This window comes from Muntiacus reevesi, chromosome X, assembly GCF_963930625.1.
Source record: "Muntiacus reevesi chromosome X, mMunRee1.1, whole genome shotgun sequence".
Classification (NCBI taxonomy): Eukaryota; Metazoa; Chordata; class Mammalia; order Artiodactyla; family Cervidae; genus Muntiacus; species Muntiacus reevesi.
Window position 1 is genome coordinate 1,092,995 of NC_089271.1, and position 9,744 is coordinate 1,102,738.

The window sequence follows — 9,744 nt, forward strand, 5'->3', positions numbered from 1 at the left end:
CCATCTGAGCCCCACCTGGAGACCCCCGTCGTCTGAGCCCTGCCTGGAGACCCCCATCTGAGCCCCGCCTGGGGACCCCCGTCTGAGCTCCGCCCGCAGACCCCCATCTGAGCCCCGCCTGCAGACCCCCGCCGTCTGGGCCCCGCCTGGAGACCCCCATCTGAGCCCCGCCTGCAGACCCCCGCCGTCTGGGCCCCGCCTGGAGACCCCCATCTGAGCCCCGCCCACAGACCCCCGCCATCTGAGCCCCGCCTGGAGACCCCCATCTGAGCCCCGCCTGGAGACCCCGTCGTCTGAGCTTCACCACCCACAGCCCGGGAATGGGCTCCTGCTCTGAGACCCCACGCTCCCCCAGGCAGGCCCGTGTGCACTCAGCCCCACTGTACGGGCCCTGCCTTAGCATCCACGTCAGACGGCCGGCTCCGGGGTCAGCTTCCCTGGCCCTGAGGGGTGCTCTGTGCTGTCTGGCCAAGCGTGTGTGAAAGAGGGGACGCCACTCCAGCCTAGGAGACAGGGACCCGGGCACTGGGCTCAGAGGGATCGACACCCCTCCCCCCCAACTCCTCTGGGTGCGAGGCTTGCAATGTCGAGTCCTCCGCGGTTCCCGGGCACACGAGGAGATTGGACCCTAGGATACCCATGGTTCCTGCCAAACCGTCTTACGCAGCAGGGAAGTGTGTAAACCCGTCACAGGTGAACCAATGACAGCTTTCTTTGAAGGAGAAATGTATGACCTCATTCAGTTTCCTGCAGGAAAAATCAAAGCTGCTCAACATGCCTTCAAGTTAACCATTAAAGGGCAGGATGGATGGGTGGATGGATGGATGGATGGATGGATGGTGGAGAGAGTGAGACAGACAGATGAATGGATAGACAGACAGATATAGATAGATACAGATCCATGGATGGATGGATGGACAAACTCAGATGGATAGGAAGGTAGAGATAGACAGAGGGATGGAGTGAGGGAAATAAACATAGAGATGACAGATTGATGGACAACATTAAATGCGTCTGTGTGTTAGTTGCTCAGTCATGTCTGACTCTCTGTGACCCCATGGACTGTAGCCCACCAGGCTCCTCTGTCCAGAAATTCCAGGCCTGAATACAGGAGTGGGTAGGCGTTCCCTTCTCCAGGGGATCTTCCCCACCCAGCGATTGAACCTGGATCTCCTGCATTGTAGGCAGATTCTTTACTGTCTGAGCCCCCAGGGAAGCCATCAAGGGAGAAAATACATAGATAAACATGAAAGATAAATTAATAACAAATATATAAATGATGTATTGGCACTGGATGGCATCACCGACTCCATGGACACGTGTCTGAGCAAACTCCAGGAGATCGTGAAGGACAAAAAGTCTGGCGTGCTGCCGTCCACGGGGTCACGGAGTCAGACACAAATGAGCAACTGAACAATATAGATGACAAGGAACAAATACATAGAAAGATGACAGATACAAAGAGATACATGATAAACTGACAGATCTCAGATACATAGACACAGAAATACATAGGTGATACAGAGATTAGATACAAATGATAAAAAGGTAAATAGATGTTCAATAAATAGAAAAGAGATATATGCCTAGATGACAGATCTGCTAATATGTAGATGATAAAAATGTGGATAGACGACACATATGTAATACACAGATGATAAATAATTGACTATAAAAAAGAATATAATCATGTAATATAAAAGTATACATATTTATATAAATACACACACTTATGTTTATATATATTTATGATTATGTTCTTTTGAGCAAGCTGGTGTTGGTGCAAGCTGGTTGGTTTTGAGCAAGTTGGAGTTGGTGATGGACAGGGAAGCCTGGCGTGCTGCAGTCCACGGGGTCGCAAAGAGGCGGACAAGACTGAGCGACTGAACTGAACTGAATAATTATATTTTATGTGTTTATACTGTGAGATGAAAACACCTCCTGTCATAGCAATAAACAAGAAATGTCCCAGCCATCAGCAATGTTTGGCCTCCAAATGTGAATGAAATTAGTCGCTCAGTCTGATTGCAACTCCATGCACTGCAGCCCACCAGGTTCCTCTGTCCATGGGATTCTCCAGGCAAGAACCCTGGAGTGGGTTGCCATGCCCTCCTCCAGGGGATCTTCCCGACCCAAGGATTGAACCCGCGTCTCTGCATTGGCAGGCGGGTTCTTTACCACTGGCTCCACCTGGAAGCCACTGGTCGGCAAGCAGGAGACGCCTCCCACCCACGTGGGACCACAGGGTCGCAGCCGCCAGAGCTCAGAAGGTGGCCAGGGGCCCCCACCACGTCCAAGTCCCAGCCACGCGTCTGCGGGACGCGAGAGGGACAGAAGCGCTTGTGCGTCCGAGCAGAGCTGCAAAGCCAGTCCTGGGGCCCAGAGCAGCTGCAGAACACCCAGCATCGTGTCTGAGTTCTGTAATAACTTACAGGATAGGGGCCCACGGGGCTGCACATTCCCAAGGAGAAGAATTCTAGTGAAGCGTCAGGGTTGGTCCGCCCTGCGCTGGGAACCCAGGAACATGAGCCGTCAGAGCAAAGGCGTGCAGGGGTTTCAGAAGCTTGAAGAGTCCCCACCTTTTCAGGGGTTCAGTCCTGCGCACGGGGCAGCCCAGACCCAGACCTCCAGGGTCTCTCTGCAAATCCGCCCAGCACTGCCCCCCCACCCCGAGCGGAGATGAGACGGAACTCCGAAAGCAGCCTGAGTGAGGGAGGTCCAACACCGCTTGCAATTCAAAGAAAGAATGCAGGAAGAAGTAACTCCTGAAACGGGCTTTGCTGATGGCCCGCTGGTAAAGAAATCTGTCTGCAGGAAACGTGGGTTCGATCCCCGGGCCGGGAAGATCCCCTGGAGGAGGGCATGGCCACCCACTCCAGTATTCTTGCCTGGAGAATCCCCATGGACAGAGGAGCCTGGCGGGCTACAGTCCATGGGGTCGCAGAGAGCCGGACACGCCTGAGCGACTCACACACAGATGCTAAAACTCCCATCAGAAAGCAAGAAGTGACCTATTTGATGATCTTGAGCCGGCAGACCTACTGGTGCCCGAGGGCGGGTAACGTCAACCCCTGTGACCCGGCCCCGTCGCCTCGCCGTCCGTCAGAGGCCCCGTGCACGAGCCGCCCGCGGACCCCGGAATGTCCCTCCACCGCCGGGCCTTTCAAGATGCTCTCCCGGGGCTGCCCTGGCGGCTCAGTGGCAAAGAGGCCACCTGCCGGAAAAACGCAACAGACGACGGGTTGGGTCCCTGAGCCGGGAGGATCCCTGTGGGGCAACTAAAGCCCGCAGGCCACGACTGCTGAACCCACGGATCCGGGGCCCGCGGTCCACAGGAGGAGAGGGCAAGAGGCGGGACGGCCGGGGTCTCCAAACGGAGGCAAGAGGCTGCAAGCGCCAGACGCTCTCTCTCTCTCAAGCGGCAGGAGGAGACAAATGTCAGATGCTTTTCCCTTCTCTGAACAAAATTAAAAGGAGGTTTCTTTCAAAATTCTGCGCTGCCAAGATGACAGCTGGTTCCACCTGAACTTGACTTCTCTCAAACCTTGAGCTAGCCAATGCGTCTTCTTAGGGAAATGGATTTCTTAAGCTGTGTGAACAAACTGGGTATTTACCCGAGACTGTCTGTCTTCAGGTAGCTTCTGCCTAGCACTCGGAACTGATAAGGGCTCAACAAACCAGTACGTTTCACTCATACACTGTTTTACTAATGCATGTTACTGGAACTACATATTTGCGTGGAAACCTGCCTTTCTTCAAGATCCATGTCAACCGTTTAATGGTCCGGGATGACCCACCAGGTGCCAATGTTATCTGAAAATGCGGGTTGTGGGTGAGGGGCCCGGTGCCACTCTCTGAGTTTTGAGACACCCCCTTTCTCTAATTAGCAGACTGCTAGTAGCTATGTAACGTCCGGCTAAAGCCTAGCAGGGGGGCACTCGCTCTGCCCCCTCCTGAGGTCTATGCCAGAAGCTTTCTCTATCTCTTTTACACTTTAATAAAACTTTATTTACACAGAAGCTCTGAGCAATCAAGCCTCGTCACGGGCCCCGGATTGAATTCGTCTCCTCCGGAGGCCAAGAGTCCCGGCGTCTTTCACGGCTCAGCAGCAACCTTTCAAAGAGAATTCACGGCAATGAGAAGCCTGCAAACCATGGGTAGACCAGACCCTGCTCACTGCCCCCAGAAGCAGCCTGCGTGCAGCAAAGGAGACCCGGTGTGGCCAGACATTAATAAATAAAGAAAAAAAATTTTAAACGCTTTGCCAAAATCCAGCAGGGAGTTCAGGTCTTTTGAGCATACGCTGACCATCCTCCTTGCCTGGGGCCTCCAATAAACACTGCATTTTCTTCACTACGACCTGCGGTCTGCAGACTCACATTACTGCGTGTAGGGGGGGAAAGACTCAGGTTTGGTTCGGTAACAGTTTCAGCCTTGCTGCCCAAAGCCACTGGAAAAGAAAGGTCTCCTTTCGCTTGGAGAGACAGTCGACAGAGAACGCATAACCTGGTGAGCTGGGCTCAACTCGGGGGAAGGGACGTCGGTGGAACCTGGATCAGACCTCAACTGACTTGGGCTCAGCCCAGTGGCTTTTTGACTGAGCTGTGCTTAGAAGCCACGGGACCTTGCCGCTGGCCCTGATGGTAAAAGAATCTGCTTAAGACACACGAGGCCCGGGTTCCATCCCTGGGTCGGGAAGGCTGCCCTCGGAGAAGGGGATGGCAACCCACTCCAGCGTGCGTGCCTGCAGAACGCCATGGACAGAGGAGCCTGGCGGGCTACAGTCCACGGGGTTGCAGACAGCTGGACGCAACTAAGCAACTAATGCTATGGCTACTTCTAGGAGCCACGGGCGGCCCCCGGCCGGATGGTTGAACGTCGGCGTACAGGACGGATTTAACAGCCACAGGGAGCAGGCTACACGGACACAGAAACGAGACGTGTGTGCAAACAGACGCGGGCTGTTTCTCCAACCAGATGACCGGCACAGACTCAGATTTTTGTCCCAGAAAGAAGGAAAACGGCAGAAAAAGCTCCTGCTGCGGGAGGCCGGGGACGCTCCGGCCCCTGGGGCTCACCACACTTCTGGGTCAGATGGCGAGTATGTTTATCAACGCGTTTCTTGTTTCTCAACAACAGAAACACAATCAAAAAGAACAGGAATGCCCTCTCACACTGGCTGATGGGACTGTAAACGGATGCAGCCACCGCAGAGAAGAGTACGCAAGTTCCTCAAAAGAAAAACTAAAAATAGAGCTACCGAATCATCCTGTAATCCCACTCCTGGGCATATATATCTGGAGAAAACTATCATTCTGAAAGATACATGCATCCCAGTGTTCACTGAAGCACTCATCGCAACAGCCAAGACATGGAAGCAACCTAAATGTCCATCAGTAGAGGAAAGGGTAAAAAAGAGGCGGTGCTTATACATACAATGGAATATTACTCGGCCATGAAAAAGAATGAAGAATGCCCCTTGCAGCGAGATGGGCCAACCTAGAGATGATCACATTGAGTGAAACAGATCAGAAAGAGAAAGACAAATACCATATGGTATGATTTCCATGTGAAATCTTTTAAAAAAATGAGATAAATGGATGCATTTACAAGACAGAAAGACACTCACAGACTTAGCAAACTTCTGGTTCCCCAAGGGGAAAGGGGAGCAGGGAAAGATGAGGAACTCGGGACTAACGGATCCATACTGCAGTGTATAGAATAAGAAACTAGGAGCTACCATATCACCCAGGGGACTAAATTCAGCATCTTGCCGTCACCTACAGTGGGAAGGAACACGAAAAGAGAATATGGACATATGGATAGATAGGTAGGTAGGTAGATGTGAAACTGAATCAAACAACACCACAGAATGATGTAGCATTTCACTGTATTTGAAGAATTACACATAAATTATTTGAACACACACACACACACACACAATGGAATATTACGCAGCCATAAACAAGAACAAATGTTTGCGACCTCCGACAACATAGATGCACTCGGAGGGTGTTACATCTAGTGAAATAAATCACACAGAAACAGCATGTTACCACCTATATGCAGAACCCAAACTATTTAATGAATAAATGTATCAAAAAGACACAGACTCACAGATAGAACCAGCTTGTGATTACCACTGGCGGAAGGGTACGGGGGAGGGTCAGGATGTGGGGGGGAGGGTCAGAATGCGGGGGAAGGGGATTAAGAGATAGATACCACTACATTAAGAGCTACAAAGTACTACGTATAAAATAAATAAGCTACAAGGATATACTGCAGGAGGCAGAGAGGATCGCCAATGTTTTGTAACAACTTTAAACAGAATTATAAGCTACAAAAATTGTGAATCAGTGTGAAAGTGAAAGTAGTTCAGTCGTGTCCGACTCTTTGCGACCCCGTGGACTAGACAGTCCGTGGAATTCTCCAGGCCAGAATACTGGAGTGGGTGGCCTTTCCTTTCTCCAGGGGGATCTTCCCAACCCAGGGATGGAACCCAGGTCTCCCGCATTGCATGCGGCTTCTTTACCAGCTGAGCCACTGGGGAAGCCCGTCAGAAAAGCAGGATAAAGCCATGAAAACCCATCGTGTTCTCGGCACGCTTGGCTGTTTGCTTCCCCGAGCTTCGGTGAAGAAGCCGCATCCCTCGGACCCAAAATGACATCCACGGGAATCAGGGGAGCATGGAGACCTGATCAACACTCAAAACGTGAACGGCCCGCACCCCGGCCCCGGGGGAAGGACAGGAAGAGAAAGCAGAGGTGATGACCTGACGCGGTCCACCGGGGAAGCCTGACAGACAGCCCCTCGCCCCCACGTTCTCCTTCCAGAGGCTGGCCACTGCGAGATGCTACCACGGGACTCTGCTGATCCCGGGCCGGGGCACCACTCAGGGAAGACCTCCTCTTCCTCTCCCCGACCAGATCACACCTGTTGTGACCTCCTCGCTTTACAAGGGCTTCAAGACACAGCTCCCGGCGGCGGGGGGCCGCTGGCTACCTCCACCCAGGTCGTCCACCTGCAAATCAGCCCGACATCGGAGGACCAGAGGCCGGGAATACCTCCTCCGCGCCTTCGCTCAAAACAAACATGTACAACCATGATCTATGCTTCCTTTCAGTCCATCCTCCTAGGGGCTGCTCGGAATACACACAACAGTACCCTTCCACACACAAGAAAAAAAAATTAAAATGGAACATCTGAGAACCGTGACTTCAGCATGACTCTACGCAGCATGGAACAAACACCGCTTAGAGGAAGCAGAGAATCAGGACTCTGACGGCAAGACCTGAGCATCACAAGACCACACTCCATTTCCTGGAAGCAGAGTCCTGGGCAGACCCAGATAAGACATGTTCATGACGGTTAGGGGCCGTGTCTTTACGCGAAGTTCTGGATGCTGGCAGTGACGCTTTATCCGAGACATTTACCGACACGTTCCACTTTCGTGTCCGATGGAGAAAGCTCTGAAAGTGGCAGGTTTTCATGACAGAGCCCTGGCCTACTTAAGCTCAAAGTGTTGGTGCAGAAAAAAATTTGATGTCTGATGTGGCATCCCGGAGTCACCCTGGAAGAGAGGCAACCCATAAAAATGCAGACAAGGAAGAAGAGGATGGAGGCTAACCTCTAAGGCTGTTTCTGGGGAAGCTCGTCTTCTTAAAAGAAAGGAGAGTAGGGGAGGGAGCAGGGAGAGATAGGAGGAGATGGGAAAAAAAATCTAGACGCCCTGGTGGTAAACATGGTCCGTCGTCACTGTGTAAACGCTCAAGATGGACGTGGACACACTGCTGTGTTTAACATGGAGAACCAGCAAGGACCTGCTGTCCAGCCCAGGGTACTCTGCTCAATACTCTGTAATAACCTGATGGTCACCAGGGGGAAGGATGGGGGAAGGGATAGTCAGGGAGTCTGGGATGGACATGGACACACGGCTGTGTTTAACATGGAGAACCAGCAAGGACCTGCTGGACAGCACAGGGAACTCTGCTCAATACTCTGTAATAACCTGATGGTTCCCAGGGGGAAGGATGGGGGAAGGGATAGTCAGGGAGTCTGGGATGGACATGGACACGCTGCTGTGTTTAACATGGAGAACCAGCAAGGACCTGCTGGACAGCACGGGGAACTCTGCTCAATACTCTGTAATAACCTTATGGTCACCAGGGGGAAGGATGGGGGAAGGGATAGTCAGGGAGTCTGGGATGGACATGGACACACTGCTGTGTTTAACATGGAGAACCAGCAAGGACCTGCTGGACAGCCCAGGGAACTCTGCTCAATACTCTGTGATAACCTTATGGTTCCCAGGGGGAAGAATGGGGGAAGGGACAGTCAGGGAGTCTGGGATGGACATGGACACACTGCTGTGTTTAACATGGAGAACCAGCAAGGACCTGCTGGACAGCACGGGGAACTCTGCTCAATACTCTGTAATAACCTTATGGTCACCAGGGGGAAGGATGGGGGAAGGGATAGTCAGGGAGTCTGGGATGGACATGGACACACTGCTGTGTTTAACATGGAGAACCAGCAAGGACCTGCTGGACAGCCCAGGGAACTCTGCTCAATACTCTGTGATAACCTTATGGTTCCCAGGGGGAAGGATGGGGGAAGGGATAGTCAGGGAGTCTGGGATGGACATGGACACACGGCTGTGTTTAACATGGAGAACCAGCAAGGACCTGCTGGACAGCACAGGGAACTCTGCTCAATACTCTGTGATAACCTTATGGTTCCCAGGGGGAAGGATGGGGGAAGGGATAGTCAGGGAGTCTGGGATGGACGTGGACACACGGCTGTGTTTAACATGGAGAACCAGCAAGGACCTGCTGGACAGCCCAGGGAACTCTGCTCAATACTCTGTGATAACCTTATGGTTCCCAGGGGGAAGGATGGGGGAAGGGATAGTCAGGGAGTCTGGGATGGACATGGACACACTGCTGTGTTTAACATGGAGAACCAGCAAGGACCTGCTGGACAGCCCAGGGAACTCTGCTCAATACTCTGTGATAACCTTATGGTTCCCAGGGGGAAGGATGGGGGAAGGGATAGTCAGGGAGTCTGGGATGGACATGGACACACGGCTGTGTTTAACATGGAGAACCAGCAAGGACCTGCTGGACAGCACAGGGAACTCTGCTCAATACTCTGTGATAACCTTATGGTTCCCAGGGGGAAGGATGGGGGAAGGGATAGTCAGGGAGTCTGGGATGGACGTGGACACACGGCTGTGTTTAACATGGAGAACCAGCAAGGACCTGCTGGACAGCCCAGGGAACTCTGCTCAATACTCTGTGATAACCTTATGGTTCCCAGGGGGAAGGATGGGGGAAGGGATAGTCAGGGAGTCTGGGATGGACATGGACACACTGCTGTGTTTAACATGGAGAACCAGCAAGGACCTGCTGGACAGCCCAGGGAACTCTGCTCAATACTCTGTGATAACCTTATGGTTCCCAGGGGGAAGGATGGGGGAAGGGATAGTCAGGGAGTCTGGGATGGACATGGACACACGGCTGTGTTTAACATGGAGAACCAGCAAGGACCTGCTGGACAGCTCAGGGAACTCTGCTCAATGTCACGAGGCAGCCTGGATGGGAGGGGAGTTCGGGGGAGAAAGGATACATTTACATGTAAAGCTGAGGCCCTTTGCTGCCCCCCTGAAACCATCAAATGTGAGTAATTGGCTATTGTTGTATGGCCGCTCTGTCATTCTCTCTCTGTGACCCCACGGACTGCAAC

General features: G+C 52.6%; 1 protein-coding gene across 1 annotated transcript in view; it reads right to left on the minus strand.

The window, feature by feature from the left end:
• The window catches only part of DHRSX (dehydrogenase/reductase X-linked), a 143,255-nt gene that overhangs the window by 117,603 nt on the left and 15,908 nt on the right, over window positions 1-9,744 (minus strand). The gene's annotated exons all lie outside the window — the stretch shown is intronic.